The sequence below is a fragment of the Bos mutus genome, chromosome 14, assembly GCF_027580195.1.
Source record: "Bos mutus isolate GX-2022 chromosome 14, NWIPB_WYAK_1.1, whole genome shotgun sequence".
NCBI classification, from domain to species: domain Eukaryota; kingdom Metazoa; phylum Chordata; class Mammalia; order Artiodactyla; family Bovidae; genus Bos; species Bos mutus.
In genome coordinates, this window is record NC_091630.1 from 22932691 (window position 1) to 22949246 (window position 16556).

At 36.4% G+C, this 16556-nt stretch overlaps 1 protein-coding gene across 3 annotated transcripts in view; it reads left to right on the top strand.

Moving 5' to 3' along the window:
• ZFPM2 (zinc finger protein, FOG family member 2) overlaps nt 1-16556 on the top strand; it is a 525087-nt gene that overhangs the window by 237503 nt on the left and 271028 nt on the right. The window lies entirely within an intron of this gene.

Genomic DNA, 16556 nt, shown 5'->3' on the forward strand with positions numbered 1-16556 from the left:
GGGAGGAATGTCTGTGAAACTGTATCAGTATTCATAGCTATATTATTTTTTTTATCATAAATTCTTAGAGGCCACCAGAAAATTGAAGAATGTTTAGAATTAACAAGTCTGATTCCAAATCTGATTCATGTGTAGGAAGCCTTGAATATATCTCTCAACATTTATATGACACAAAACCATTGGGAAAAACCCTCATATGCAATACAGATAGCCTGAAACTACTTTCCTTAAGTACCACTGTGATAAAGAAGACTATATACATACTATTTGTTTTGCCTGTTTTATAACTTAGCTGCTGCTGCTGCTGCTGCTGCTAAGTCGCTTCAGTCGTGTCTGACTCTGCGACTCCATAGACAGCAGCCCACCAGGCTCCCCCGTCCCTGGGATTCTCCAGGCAAGAACACTGGAGTGGGTTGCCATTTCCTTTTCCAATGCATGAACGTGAAAAGTCAAAGTGAAGTAGCTCAGTCATGCCCAACTCTTAGCGACCCCATGGACTGCAGCCTACCAGGCTCCTTTGTCCGTGGGATTTTCCAGGCAAGAGTACTGGAGTGGGGTGCCATTGACATAGTTTAATCACACTGTCCCCAGATGAATAATTTTGAAAGAGACGTTTATAAGTTTTGGTGCAAACTGCGAGAGTGTACACAGAAGTCCCTCTAGGTGTTCATGATGCACTTCAGAGTATATAAGGGCCAACTGAAGAGAGAAAATGCCAACTTTCTTTTCCAACTGTTGATTGATAAGGACTGTGACTTCTTAGACAACCTTCAGAAAAAAATTAAAAGATTTCTTGTGTATTTGGAGGAGATGTATATAAAGAAAATGTATAACATATTTCTAGAGAATTTAGAAGCTGTATTATACCAATTCCCATCATAATTTGTCATAAGACCAGAAGAACACAAAAACTAATGCATCAATCTTGCAGACAGCTCTTGGATATTACTCTGTAAACTCCCTAAGCCCTCACTTGTTTCCCTTTTCAGCTCTCCTCTCCCTCCCTTTTCCTTTCTCTCTCTCTTTTACTTCCTTTCTTACTGCCTCCTCCCCTCCTTCCCCTTTTCTCTTTCTCTTTGCCTTTCTTTCACTCTTCTTCCTCCTTTTCCTTCTTTCTTTCCCTTCCTTCCTTCCTCCCCTCCCAACGAGAAGGTAAGTGCTACAAGAGGAGGACTGCTGCTGCTCTAAGTCACTTCAGTCGTGTCCGACTCTGTGTGACCCCATAGACATCAGCCCACCAGGCTCTCCTGCCCTGGGATTCTCCAGGCAAGAACACTGGAGTGGGTTGCCATTTCCTTCTCCAATGCACGAAAGAGAAAAAGTGAAAGTGAAGTCGCTCAGTCGTGTCCGACTCTTAGCGACCCCATGGACTGCAGCCTACCAGGCTCCTCCGCCCATGGGATTTTCCAGGCAAGAATACTGGAGTGGGGTGCCATTGCCTTCTCCGACAAGAGGAGGACAGTAGGAGTTAATAGGAGTTAATCGGTCAACAAGAGGAAAAAGACTGTTCAGGTTGAAGTGACGGTCTGTGCCTTGTCCCTGGCACACATGGGAGGCTCAGTGACGAAGTGGGTGAAACACTGAGAACAAGAAAACAGGGCAAGAGATGTTTGAGGTGCTGGAGGGAAGGCTGATACTTACAGCTTGAAAATGATTGCTTTGGCTGTAGTCTGGGGCACAGAATAAAGGGAGTCAGGAGGATGCCTTCTTCCAAATGACGAAAGGAAGATTGTCTATGGTAACAGTAAGTTTTCAGAGATTAGTAACATTGAGATCATAAGATGGCATTCTCCTAATACATGGCCAGCCTCCTAAGAACGGCATTTGGCGCTTATAATTTTCCCCACAGTGTTCAAATAAGGTCTTGAATCAAACATATGAAGGAGTATTATTGGGGAATACACAGACTGGAAATTCCAAGTGGCTTTGCCATTGGCTTCCTTCCCATTAAATAAATAACTACTTTACATTATGATCCAGATTTCCATAGAAGCTTCATAGCTCATAAAACTAAAATCAGTTTGCTTCCCAAGTAATTTTTGTGTTTCTACCTAGAAACTACAGTTGTGGGTTTTTTTTTTTAAATTAACACATGCTACTTGAGGTAGTCCTATTTCTTGCATATCTTTTATCAGCCAATGATTCAAAAATTTATTCTAATTCCGCATGAGTAGAGGCAACCAAGATTAAACCAGATTTGACTGCATATCAGCAGAGAAAGACATTGAGAAAATATTTCAGAAACGTACTCTTGCGTCGCATGTAATAAACAGGATTCCAACATGTACTCCATCACACAAATGGGGTATTTTGTTTACTTTGGAAACAAACTGACCTTTGTATTACCGTCTGCAGTTTGGATTCTCTGGAAAGTAATCCTTTTTTTTTTTTTTTTCAGTTTTTCTGGGCTTCTTTTCAGCATTTCAAAGAAATTGTAAAGTCAGTCTCAGGCCTGGAAGGACTGAGGTTTTCTGGAAATTATAGCATCTATATTCACCTGATTATTTTAGGCGCTCAGTTCACTTCAGACGTTCAGCCCCCGAGGGAGTTAGCTCTGTCTGCTTTCTGATTAGAGTCATTTTGAAGCATGCTACATGGGACACTGGAGATTTATGTTCGTGGACTTCAGGTTGCAAAAATGACCACACTGTGACATTAGTTTTAACCCTTTATGACTTTGTTGTCAAAAGTAGGAATTTGATTTTACTTTTGATCTATTCATTATTTTTATTCAATGTGGTTTTGCACAGTTTTATGAAAATTTTAATTAGAAATGAGAACTTGTCTGCCCGGGCAATAGGTCTGGACAGAGATCTCTGAATTCCAGAGAATTATTTCAAAGTTTTAATGAGCCATAGATTTTGCTGAAACAAAGATACAGTTTGAAACCCTATTGTGTTGAAACATAGTATTAGAATTTGAGTAAGTTATGTATTTAGTTAGTCCCAAGTTCTAAAAGAATAAAATGTAATTCGACTTCTAAAGACACCAGGTCCTATTGGGAATATTGTTATTTTAATTTTACTGTTTAATAATGAATGTGGTCTGTTTTAACATTTGTTAACTTTCTCCATAGCAGCAGTTTCTTTAGTCTCAAGGTATTATTGTTGGTAGTCTATGTCCGATTATCATAAAAGGAGAGAAGAGTTGTTTATAACTCTTGATGTGCTTTGCCAAGTTTCTTTTCTCTCCCCTGTCTCTTTTCTATTTTTCATGGTTTACTGTGGAATCTTATCTGTTTTTTTTTTTTTTTTTAATGCTATACTCCTCAAGTTGAAGGTCAGGGGGCCTTTCATAATGTTCAGTAAAGAAAACAGATTTCTGTTAAGAACTACTTTTATTTGCACCAAGATAATGGGGGCTCTGTCCATGTTACAAACAATGAAAATTCCTCGAGATGATTCTAAAGACATATTTATGAACACAAGACACATTGTTGGCTTTGAGTGGTGTTTTCAGTTGTGAAGTCTGAATAAGATAGCCAGAGGATCACATACCTTTAGCATGATTAGTGCTAGGGAGACTCGTATTAAAACATGGGGGCAGTCAGGGAAGAATGGGTGTCAGAAAAGAAGAATCAGAGGACTAAGGCTCGCTTTTGGAAGCTGTGGGAGAGCTTTGGAATGCACCCAATAAAATGGGCATTTCAAAGTTGTCAAATCAAAAAGTCTGCTCCAGTTCAAGAATCTTCGCTTGAGCTATAGTGTATTATTTGTGAATGTTTCTCTTACTACCTTGTGATTATTGTATTCCATAGATCGAGATAATGAGTTATTGCCATATATTTTAAAATCATGGGGATAGTAGTGATTTTCAAAGGTAGTCCCTTTGCTAAATTGGATCCTCATAATCATGGTCCAATAATTATTCTATTATAGTCGTAAAAAAATTTAAGTTGAAAATCTACTAGTTTCATTTCTTAAGATGGTAAAATATTACAGTTAAAGTCTTATTATGGGTGATTCAATGATACCAGGGGTAAATCAGATTTTTAAAAAAATTTCTCTCAAAATACTTGTTATCGGTTCTTCCTTTGCGGTTCTTCCTTTGCTTAGATGCTGACTACAAAGCCCGACTGCCAAGGTATGTCACCTTTGTTAGTAGCTTCAGCTCTCAAATGACGAATGAATTGTTAATCTCCCTGATAGAAAGTTAAAAATCAAGATAGCTTTGTTTAAATATTGTATCTAGTATAGGCTCTTTGTTGACAACAGATCTTTGCAGATGAACAAGGCATCTCTTACTAGTTTAAAAGCCAGATGTATGGTATATTCTTAATGATTTTGAGGACGATATTGAGTATACATCCCTTAATAAGAAAGGGAGTGCTATGGAATAATCTTCAGGCATTGATTTGAAGTCAGGATCATGACCAGGACAAGTTCTCTTTCAGCTTGTACTTTTGCATTTGTAAAATAGGTATGATGATACTCCCCTTATAAGATTATTTTGAGGATTAAAAGATCTGTATTCCTAAGATGCTTTTAAAAACCCCTTGATAAAGGGAGCCTGGTTTCATCTCTTCCTGCCTCCTTTACTTCAACGGAAGGAAAAATATTCCTATTCCAAAGCGATAGTCTTTATTTATTCTGGATGGAAGATGTTATGTTTGGGACACTGTTGACATGCTATCACCATATCATTTGAACAATCTCCTAGACCTTTTCAGCAGTTTAATATTATATTTCAATTTGCAAACATTGTCTATCTCAGAGAGGCCAGAAGATACTGGAGACTATCACAAACAAAAAGTTCAAAACTTCATCTGTGACTCTATTCACTATTTTTACAAGTATTTTTAGAATCCCAAAGTCATTACTCTTTCTCGATCTGTTTAAAAATTTAGCTTCATCTGAATTAAAGCAATGAGATGGTTTGTATTTTCTTCTGCCGCTTCACCTTTTGTTTGTAAGTTCATCCCAGAAATATTTTCCCAACCCAAAGAGATAGCTCGGGATGCCTGAATAGCTCAGTAAAATTATGAGCTCTCTCTCTATATTTATTGCTCACAAAATGTCCGTATTCTGTTCAGTAGTGACAGCTAAATTATATTCCGCTGAGGCACCATAAATGGTTTCACATTATGGTTTACATACTTCGGTTGATTTTATGAAATGCCTTAATTTGATCTTGAAAGAGGGATGGTGACACATGAAATTGCTGAATACAGACACACTGGAGAATTATCAATGGCAGAGACTCCTTGTTCTTCCATGTAAACACCAGGCCCACCCACATGTGGAAATTTCTTCAGAGGAAACATTGGACGACTGACTTTCTAAAAATTTTCTACTCTAGATGTTTTAATTCACTGTATATTTGTGCCCACAGCTGCATTGCAGTGACGACACATTGAAGAAAAGAGTAGGGCCTTGCCTGAGATGTATTTATTTTCGATGGGACAATTTTTATGTGTAGTCATGACTATGATAGATTGTAAACAAACCTGTAAAACTGACCTTCAGCAATTTACATGCACCTTTGTGAGGTAGAGGAAAGAGCCTTGGATTTATTATATACCTCTTTTATTGCAAAGTTATAATTGTATTAGTATAGGAAAGAGTCACAGGGTCCTAAAACAAAGTTGTCCAACACCAGCCAATCAGACCATGGATATTTGTATCATTTTACAAGTGTTGAATCCCTTAAGTGTACCCAGAAGAATATTTAGTTCTACACCCTTTCTTGGTTATCCAGTTATTTATTTTATTATTCATTCATATTTTCCCTGACTGCCCAAAGAACTTGGTCTTTATTCAACTTTAAAGAGCAGATTATTTGCCTAGTTTATTATTTTAATATTCTCATAAATATTATTTATTAACTCTAGTTTCCTCAGTATTTCCTTTTAAATTTTTCTTTGACATGTTTTACCCAGATTATTTGTTTCTTTTTCACTTTCACTTTCTTAATATCTCCATCTGTCTCTCTGTCTTTTTCTCTGTTTCAATTTCTCTCTTCATCTTTCTGTCTGTCTCTGTGCTTCCCTACTTTATTTTAAGATGAAAGATTATTTTACATGGTATAATTCTTTATATAAAAATAATTTAGTAATCAGTTTCAACCAGAGATTTGAGGAGGGCTCAAATATATTCAGAGGGATTTTTTTGGAGGGTTTTTAACATGCAGAGTTCATATTTACAGGTACCTCAATGCAGGCTCTGCTTCTTGAGCAAGATTTTCTGAACATGGTCAAATTAATCTCACATCCTCAGACTGTTCATCTGTCAAATGAAAATAATATGTTTCATATTGTTTTTATAACAGTTAAATAAGATTATTCAAGGAAGGCAAAGTAGCTGAGTACCTAGCACATAGTAGGTACTACAAAGCGATAGTTATGATATATGATAAATTCATGCTGGAAGTAATATATTTGTTTTATAATCAGTGTTGTTGTTATTCAGTTGCTAAATCGTGTCTGACCCTTTGCAACTCCAGGGACTGCAGCATGCCAGGCTTCCCTGTCATTATCTCCCAGAGATTGCTCAATCTCATGTCCACTGAGTTGATGACGCCTTCCAACTATATTATCCTCTGTGGCCTCCTTCTCCTCTTGTCCTCAGTCTTTCCAGCATTGGGGTCTTTTCCAGTGAGTTGACTCTTCACATCAGTTGGCCAAAGTATTGGAGCTTCAGCTTCAGCAACAGTCCTTCCAGTGATTATTCAGGGTTGACTTCCTTTAGGATTGACTGGTTTGATCCCCTTACAGTATGTAAAAATTGCTAAAAGCTAATTAAAGCAAATTTAAAATGTAAGTTAATAGATTTAATCCTTTCCTAGAAATTTATTTGAGAGACCTTGATTTAAAATACTTTTTGCATTTAAAAGAAGCTGTGTAACATGCGTTTTAATGTTTAAGAGAAAAAATCAGTCACTACATGACGAAGAATTATTTTCAACAGACCACATCCTCATCCCTTTTGTAGATCTTTTATATGAAGCTTCCTGACATCAAAGAAAAAATATGAACCTATGGTTGAAAGTAAGGAATCAGCAACAAGGTCCCATATTCAGAAAATTACACCTGGAAGATTTTTTCCCTTTGCTTATATTTCATTAAGATATTTAACTGGAAAGTATGTCGCTGAATGTGGATGTTGTCTTTTACACTATGCATTAATTTCATTTCAATGCCACTACCTGACTTTGAAATAATTTTCTGTGGCTGTCAATTTAGGTAGTTTTACTGTTGCCTGCTGACCTGTAAATTCAAACTTCTCCAAAGTTAAAACATAAACTCTTGTGTCAAAAGTAGGCATCTGGTGCTTATTTGTAAAGTAGTGGAGTGGGGAAATTTCCTGTATTAATTCTATGTTACAAAACTTATACAAAGTTTTAATAATATTCCTGATATAATATTCTTTTTGACATACGTGCTTTATGTTAAGCCTTGTTATTGCGTATTATACTATTAGTAAAAAATCTCATAGGATGAGTATTATTTCCCTTATTTTTATAAATGAGGATTCTGAATTTCAGTTTAACTCTCATATCTCACAGTTGTTAAGTAGCAAAGCTGGAATTCAAACGTGTGTCCATCTGACTTCAAAACATATTTTCTTTCAATTCCACCATGCTGTGCCTGTACTTGTAAGTGAAATATCATGACTATCCTGGATCAAAGAAGAATCTTTATATTGCAAGAAACACTTGACTTATTGAACAGAGTTTCAGATGAACATACCCATTTAAATGCATTTACATCTTGCTTAAAGGCAGTACTTTCCAAGGAAACTGAAAATAAGCAATTAGATTTAATTCACTTGTAGGTGTACACCTAAGGCCATACCTACACCAGCCAAATAAATGGAGATTTTAGTATCTTTCACCAGGGAGCAGTAATATCTGTGTTGCCATTTTAGAAAATGTATAATCTTACAATATATTTCCATTTAAAACAGTGTAGCAGATTAAATCCATTTTGGCAGTGTATCTCCCGTATTTCACTATTTTATTGTGGTATTGTAATGACTTTATCTGCCTCAGTATAGCATCTGAATCTCACAAAAAGGAGCAGATGAGAAAATGGACGCCAAATGTCAGTTATCAGTTAAATTACCTACATTTTGAAGAAATTGCTAATGTATTATAAATGTGTAAAATTATTTTTCCAAAAATAAACCAATATTTGAAGACTAATAATAAGTATTTTTGTTAAATATTTCTGTATATTAGAAAGTTAATAATTTATATTAATATTTTAAAGTTAATATTTCAAAAATAATCAAAAATCACTGTTTTCAGACTTCAAGATAAAGCTAGATTCCAAAAAGGAATACTTTATTATTTATACAATAAACAATTCTTATATTGCAAATTCTTATTATTTTTCTGACAGCTGTTATAATCAATTTATATTTATCGGTAGTGAGTTACATATATTATAATTGAAGTTCTACAAATAAGCAAAAATAATAAAAGAGAAATGTCATATTGTTAATTTTAAATTCTTTAATTGTCAATTGAATATGTGAATATTAAGATGATTTCTCTCTTTGCAATTGTATAGAATCTAAGTAGATAAATTTCATATTTGCTTCATTTGCTGATTGTTTTTTCTATAACGGTATGGGTTAAATACATTTGTTTGCTTTGCTTTTTATAATTAGTATTTTAAAAGCTCTCAAGGTCATAAATCCATATTTTATCTGGAATTTTTATTGAGATAATTATAGATTCACATGTACTTGTAAGAAATAATTCAGAGAGATCTCTTATACGCTTTCCCTCATTTCTTCTAGCAGTTACAATTTACAAATTTCAGTATATCATTACAATCAGGGTATTGACATTGACAACCCACTTGTCTTATTCTGATTTCTCCAGTTTTACTATACTTGTCTGTGAGTGTGTGCATTGAATTTTTACATATTTTTTTAGAACTAAAATTGTTCTCAGGAAGTCAGATAGTTCATTAGGCTGTTTTTACTGTCCAAAAAGATGTTTACTGGCTAGCAGTCTATTGAAATCCATAACTAAAGCCAATAAAAGGTCTTGGTGATGTTTTTAGACTATTTGTTTAGGTTGATTTGCATTTCCATGATTAGAAGTTAATTAAGAATCTTCTGGATTCAAACCCTCTGAAGTATTTACCTCCATTTCCTTTGAAGAGCAGAGTAACAGTGTTCCCCCTGAGTGCACTGCCCCCCCATGGATTAAAAGAGATCGTTGTTACAGAGGGTAATATCATAAATTCAGCAGCCAAGGGAAACTTTGTTGTATGACTTCCCTGACTCAATCAGATTATATAAATTCATCTGTCTCTCTCTCTCTTTAAAATCATATTTTTGTATTTATATATCTGGAAGAAATTAAACCTATTAACAATGTATAAAAGAAGAAATCTTTGTTTTCTAATTTTTAAGAGATGCATCCTTTCCTTCATTTATACTTTCATGTTCATCTTATCCTCTGTAATTGAAGTGACTCTATATGCTTTTGCAAATAGTCTTCATACTCCCTTCTATTCTTTCCTTCCTTCTTCTGTATATTTAAATAATATTTATGAAATTCTTACATCCTGACATCAGTCAGACATACAGACACACATGCTGCATTATGGTAGGTACTCTAATGGATGTTGGTGCAAAGGAAGAGAGCATGAATAATCCTAACTGAGAGGGGCTGATTATCAAAAGGCATTCTGGAGGACACCCTCTTCATGTCCGTTTTGGTCCTCTACATGATATTTCCATGAGTCACCAAACCAGGGGCCCTTAGGTTTCCCAAAAGTAAAATTCTGAAACAAAATAGCACGTGTCAGAATGCATTTCTGAGTTATAATAGTAGGGAAGCCTCAAGAGTGTGAACTATTAAGGATATAATCAGTTCTAACATGCATATTAGTATATTGATAAAAGAAATAAAGTTCTGTCGTTTTCATTTCATACGTAGACAGTATTTATGACTAATAATATTCTAAGTGAGGTCAAGTGAGGATCACCATGATTTATAATCGGAGTCTTCTTTCACCCTGCCCTAATGATGCTGGCCTCTTCTTTTCTTGTAATTGCATTGTGTCTATGTAAATTAATTTCTCTTAAGTGCTTTAGAATTTATTCTATTAAGTAGTCTCATTTTAAATCTTGTTTATATTATTCTTTTGCTTCTAGCTCCCGTTTCAGATTTTAGCTCTGGTCCTGCCAGCTTGACTATAATTCCATATAATGAAGCTAAAACTAAAAGCATTCTACTCTAATTTCATGTTCTGGAGAAAAGGAGGTATGAGTGACTCATGTGGTCATGATTAAATATAAAGGTAGAAGTGTTTGCTTTATTGTCAATATAAGTTGGGTTTGAAGTATTGATTTAATGATCTTCAGCAAAGTTATTTAAGGAAAATGGTACCCAAAATGCATGATAATTATAGGGCCATACATAAAAGTGGTGCTCATTGCATACTTATTCAGCAAATAAATTAAAAAATGAATTTGTTAGGACTAAATGATACATGCTTGTCCATAGACTTGCTTATGGAACCATAATCTTGCCTGGCCTACGTGGTTAGTAATAACTAATGGCTAAATACTGTCATTGTGTCATAACCTTGATTCTTGATTGTTTTCATACTTTCTTAGCTTTGAAAAATTCAAAAGAATAAATTAACAATGTGCTTAAAAATGCTATTAGTAATTTTTCCTGAAAATATGCTTTACTCAAAATCATTGCTTTTTCTCTTGATTTAAAAGCTTACATTTTGTTCAGAAGGGCCAAAAACAATGATGATAGTAGTAATAATAAATCTACATTTTCACAAGATTCTGGTTGAGGGAAGATTTTTATTTTGATAAAGAGAGATGTATAAGTTTGAGAGATTATATTAATATAATATTTGTGAAGGACTACTGCAGGGAGTATCTGTTTACATTTGGAATACTAACATTTTTCCCATCAAGAAATTAGGATTGTCCTGGCTTTCATATAATTGTCCATTATACATATAATCACTGTTATTCAGTATAGCAGTGCTTGTTAGGGACTTCTCTTTCTTCTCAGGAGCCATCTCTGCTGGATCGTGTAGTAGATAATCATGCTGCTGCTGCTGCTAAGTCGCTTCAGTCATGTCCGACTCTGTGCGACCCAATAGACGGCAGCCCACCAGGCTCCCCCGTCCCTAGGATTCTCCAGGCAAGAACACTGGAGTGGGTTGCCATTTCCTTCTCCAATGCATGAAAGTGAAAAGTGAAGTCGCTCAGTCGTGTCTGACTCTTAGCAACCCCATGGACTGCAGCCCACCAGGCTCCTCTGTCCATGGGATTTCCCAGGCAAGAGTACTGGAGTGGGGTGCCATCGCCTTCTCCAGTAGATAATCATAGCTATTCTTTAATCTTGAATCAGCTTCTCTCCCCACCTGTTGTGACTCATTTGATTGCAACAGTTTGAGTAAAATTATTCTAAGTTAAAAAGGAAAAGAAAGTAGTATATATATCTACTCTAAATATTTAGAAAAAATAAGACCCAATATTCAGAAAAAGATAATGATAGCTAATAAAAGTACTTCTACTTTCGTTTAAGTGGTTTACCATGAGCATCAGTTTACTTCTCTGTTGCTCCTGTTAGCTTTGCTGTGAGGGTGAGAACATTAAGTAAAGGACTCCATATAGTCTCTGGCACAAAAATAAGCACTCAGTAAATATTATGAATATATCCTGATAATTTTATAATCGAGAACACTTGAGGGGGGAAATGAAAAAATCTAACAATGATAGTAAAATAGGATAAATATTTTCCATTGTTTTATATATGATTGTTCAATTTTTTTTCATAGAGATATAAGCATATTCCTTATTTTCTCCTATCTGGAATTCTATATTGTCAGAATAATGTCAGTGGAGCAGTTAATCCTGGTTATCTAGAAATGGAATTGGTAACTCACCTTTGATGTTAAACTTCACAACTACAGACCTCAGCCTGGCTTAGCTATGAAGTAATCAGAATAGCAGTGTGGGTTACTATGGGCTGAAGCTCTCCATCACCTCTGGGGGCTCTTCCTGGCATCTTTTGGATCCAGTATGGTCTTTTATGCCTCTCATTTTTCTACATCTGGAGTGAAAATGGTTCAGGGTGGAAGCTCATCTTAGTTGAAGTAATTCTGATGATCAAGCAAGTCTGCATATAAAATGCGAGTAGTTTTTATCCATATACTTCATTTTCCTTCTCTCATTTTATCCATTTACTCTCAATTTAAAAATACTAAGATAAAATTTATAACATTTGTTGAACACTTTCTGTGTACCAGACATCGCATTGAGTCTTTCACCTTTTGCCTTGTGTTCACAACAAACTTAGGAAGAACAAGTAGGAAATTAAACTGATACCCATGGGAAATAATAGCAAGTCAGTGGGTACACTAAGAATACAGGCTGGTGCTCAAGATAATCAATGCATTTTTTCCCCATATCATCTGTATTTTTGAATCCTAAGAGTGTATATAATCCCTGTTCTTGATGATTTATGAAATCATTGTAAGAATTTGTCAAATCTAATTTAATAATGTTCTATTGGCCATCTCCTTATTATCTCTATATGCAATTATTTCCCAATATGCTCATAAAAGTGTCATGGTTTCCTTTCCTTGGTCCAATTCATCATACAAGAAAATTCACAATTGTGGAACACATGCACAGTGAGGGAGAAAATATTACAGATTATTACTACAAATTGAAAGTAGAGTACTTAAGCCTATGCTCTTAGCAATGGAAAATTGTTACTTTGACTCTAGTTAACACTGTGCTTAATTATTTCCATAGTTCAATATCTATTATATTTTAACTCTATTCTAGATAACTAATATTTAAGATGAATAATATAAAGAAACTAAAATGAAGCTACAGAATACGATTTATTATCTATGGTTTTAATTAAGTTAGTGAAGCTAAAGAGAAAATCAGACATAACATATATTTAATAGCTTAGTGCAAGTTATCTTTACATTTATATCCATCTTTTAAAAAAAAGCCTTTTTGAATATGTCACCAATGTTTATATATATTTGACGGATGTATTGTTCATTACTCCAAACAGACTTTCTAACCTCTAATATTTATTTACAAAAATTCTTGGTATTTATGGACAACATCTGTTCATTTTGGGGCTTACCTGATAGCTCAGTTGGTAAAGAATCCACCTGCAGTGCAGCAGACCCTGGTTCAATTCGTGGGTAGGGAAGAGCTGCTGGAGAAGGGATAGGCCACCCACTCCGGTATTCTTGGGCTTCTCTGGTGGCTTTGCTGGTAAAGAATCCGCCTGCAATGCAGGAGATCTGGGTTCAATCCCTGGGTTGGGAATATCTTCTGGAGAAGGGAACGGCTACCCACTCCAGTGTTCTGGCCTGAAGAATTCCATGGACTGTATAGTCCATCGGGTCGCAAAGAGTCGGACATGACTGAGCGACTTTCACTCTATTCATTTACATGATAGAGTTTTACAAATATCCTTTAATTTTAATAGTGTTCATTATGTGAGTATTCTTATATATAATTATCAAATAATAATGACTTAAACCTACATTTTTAAAGAAAGAACGGCAGTTGACTTCTTGCATCAAAAACACAGTTTAGATAGATGTGGTTGTTTCTGGGTGGGGGATTCTGATATCAAAAATCCTACCATTAGTTCTGGATGTGTTCACCTGTTAGAGAATATAGATATTCCTTGACTCACATACAATGGAGTTACAGACTGACAAACCCATTGAAAGTTTGAAAATAGAGTAAGTCAAAAATGCACTTAGTACCCAATGTCATAGCTTGGCCTGCCTACCTTCAGGGTGCTCAAAACACTTACGTTAGCCTCTGGTTGGAAAAAATTAACCCCCAAAACTATTTTATAGTGAAATGCCGAATATCTCATAATGACAGAATGATCTTTGTTCGTTTCCAAGGCAAACCATTCAATATCACAGTAATCCAAGTCTATGCCCCAACCAGTAACGCTGAAGAAGCTGAAGTTGAACGGTTCTATGAAGACTTACAAGACCTTTTAGAACTAACACCCAAAAAAGATGTCCTTTTCATTATAGGGGACTGGAATGCAAAAGTAGGAAGTCAAGAAACACCTAGAGTAACGCAAATTTGGCCTTGGAATACGGAATGAAGCAGAGCAAAGACTAATAGAGTTTCGCCAAGAAAATGCACTGGTCATAACAAACACCCTCTTCCAACAATACAAGAGAAGACTCTATACATGGACATCACCAGATGGTCAACACCGAAATCAGATTGATTATATTCTTTGCAGCCAAAGATGGAGAAGCTCTATACAGTCAGCAAAAACAAGACCAGGAGCTGACTGTGGCTCAGATCATGAACTCCTTATTGCCAAGTTCAGACTTAAATTGAAGAAAGTAGGGAAAACCACTAGACCATTCAGATATGACCTAAATCAAATCCCTTATGATTATACAGTGGAAGTGAGAAATAGATTTAGGGGCCTAGATCTGATAGATAGAGTGCCTGATGAACTATGGAATGAGGCTCGTGACATTGTACAGGAGACAGGGATCAAGACCATCCCCATGGAAAAGAAATACAAAAAAGCAAAATGGCTGTCTGGGGAGGCCTTACAAATAGCTGTGAAAAGAAGAGAAGTGAAAAGCAAGGAAAAAAGGAAAGATATAAGCATCTGAATGCAGAGTTCCAAAGAGTAGCAAGGACAGATAAGAAAGCCTTCATCAGCAATCAATGCAAAGAAATAGAGGAAAACAACAGAATGGGAAAGACTAGAGATCTCTTCAAGAAAATTAGAGATACCAAGGGAACATTTCATGCAAAGATGGGCTCGATAAAGGACAGAAATGGTATGGACCTAACAGAAGCAGAAGATATTAAGAAGAGATGGCAAGAATACACAGAAGAACTGTACAAAAAAGATCTTCACAATGCAGATAATCACGATGGTGTGATCACTGACCTAGAGCCAGACATCCTGGAATGTGAAGTTAAATGGGCCTTAGAAAGTATCACTACAAACAAAGCTAGTGGAGGTGATGGAATTCCAGTTGAGCTATTCCAAATCCTGAAAGATGATGCTGTGAAAGTGCTGCACTCAATATGCCAGCAAATTTGGAAAACTCAGCAGTGGCCACAGGACTGGAAAAGGTCAGTTTTCATTCCAATCCCAAAGAAAGGCAGTGCCAAAGAATGCTCAAACTACCGCACAATTGCACTCATCTCACACGCTAGTAAAGAAATGCTCAAAATTCTCCAAGCCAGGCTTCAGCAATATGTGAACCGTGAACTTCCAGATGTTCAAGCTGGTTTTAGAAAAGGCAGAGGAACCAGAGATCAAATTGCCAACATCCGCTGGATCATCAAAAAAGCAAGAGAGTTCCAGAAAAACATCTATTTCTGCTTTATTGACTATGCCAAAGCCTTTAACTGTGTGGATCACAGTAAACTGTGGAAAATTCTGAGAGATGGGAATACCAGACCACCTGACCTGCCTCTTGAGAAATCTGTATGCAGGTCAGGAAGCAACAGTTAGAACTGGACATGGAACAACAGACTGGTTCCAAATAGGAAAAGGATTTCGCCAAGGTTGTATATTGTCACCCTGCTTATTTAATTTATATGCAGAGTACATCATGAGAAATGCTGGGCTGGAAGAAGCACAAGCTGGAATCAAGATTGCTGGGAGAAATATCAATCACCTTAGATATGCAGATGACACCACCCTTATGGCAGAAAGTGAAGAGGAACTAAAAAGCCTCTTGATGAAAGTGAAAGTGGAGAGTGAAAAAGTTGGCTTAAAGCTCAACATTAAGAAAACGAAGATCATGGCCTCTCGTCCCATCACTTCATGGGAAATAGATGGGGAAACAGTGGAAACAGTGTCAGACTTTATTTTGGGGGGCTCCAAAATCACTGCAGATGGTGACTGCAGCCATGAAATTAAAAGACACTCCTTGGAAGGAAAGTTATGACCAACCTAGATAGCATATTCAAAAGCAGAGACATTACTTTGCCAACAAAGGTTCGTCTAGTCAAGGCTATGGTTTTTCCTGTGGTCATGTATGGATGTGAAAGTTGGACTGTGAAGAAGGCTGAGCGCCGAAGAATTGATGCTTTTGAACTGTAGTGTTGGAGAAGACTCTTGAGAATCCCTTGGACTGCAAGGAGATCCAACCAGTCCATTCTGAAGGAAATCAGCCCTGGGATTTCTTTGGAAGGAATGATGCTAAAGCTGAAACTCCAGTACTTTGGCCACCTCATGCAAAGAGTTGACTCATTGGAAAAGACTCTGATGCTGGGAGGGACTGGGGGCAGGAGGAGAAGGGGAAGACAGAGGAAGAGATGGCTGGATGGCATCACTGACTCGATGGACGTGTGTCTGGGTGAACTCCGGGAGTTGGTGATGGACAGGGAGGCCTGGCATGCTGCAATTCATGGGGTCGCAAAGAGTCGGACATGACTGAGCGACTGAACTGAACTGTACTGAAAGTAAAGTGGTTCTGTCGGTACAGAATATTAATAGTTGTTTACCTTCATGATCTCATAGCTGACTTCAAGCTGTAGCTTGCTACCCAGCATCACGAGAAAGAGAGTATGATTATC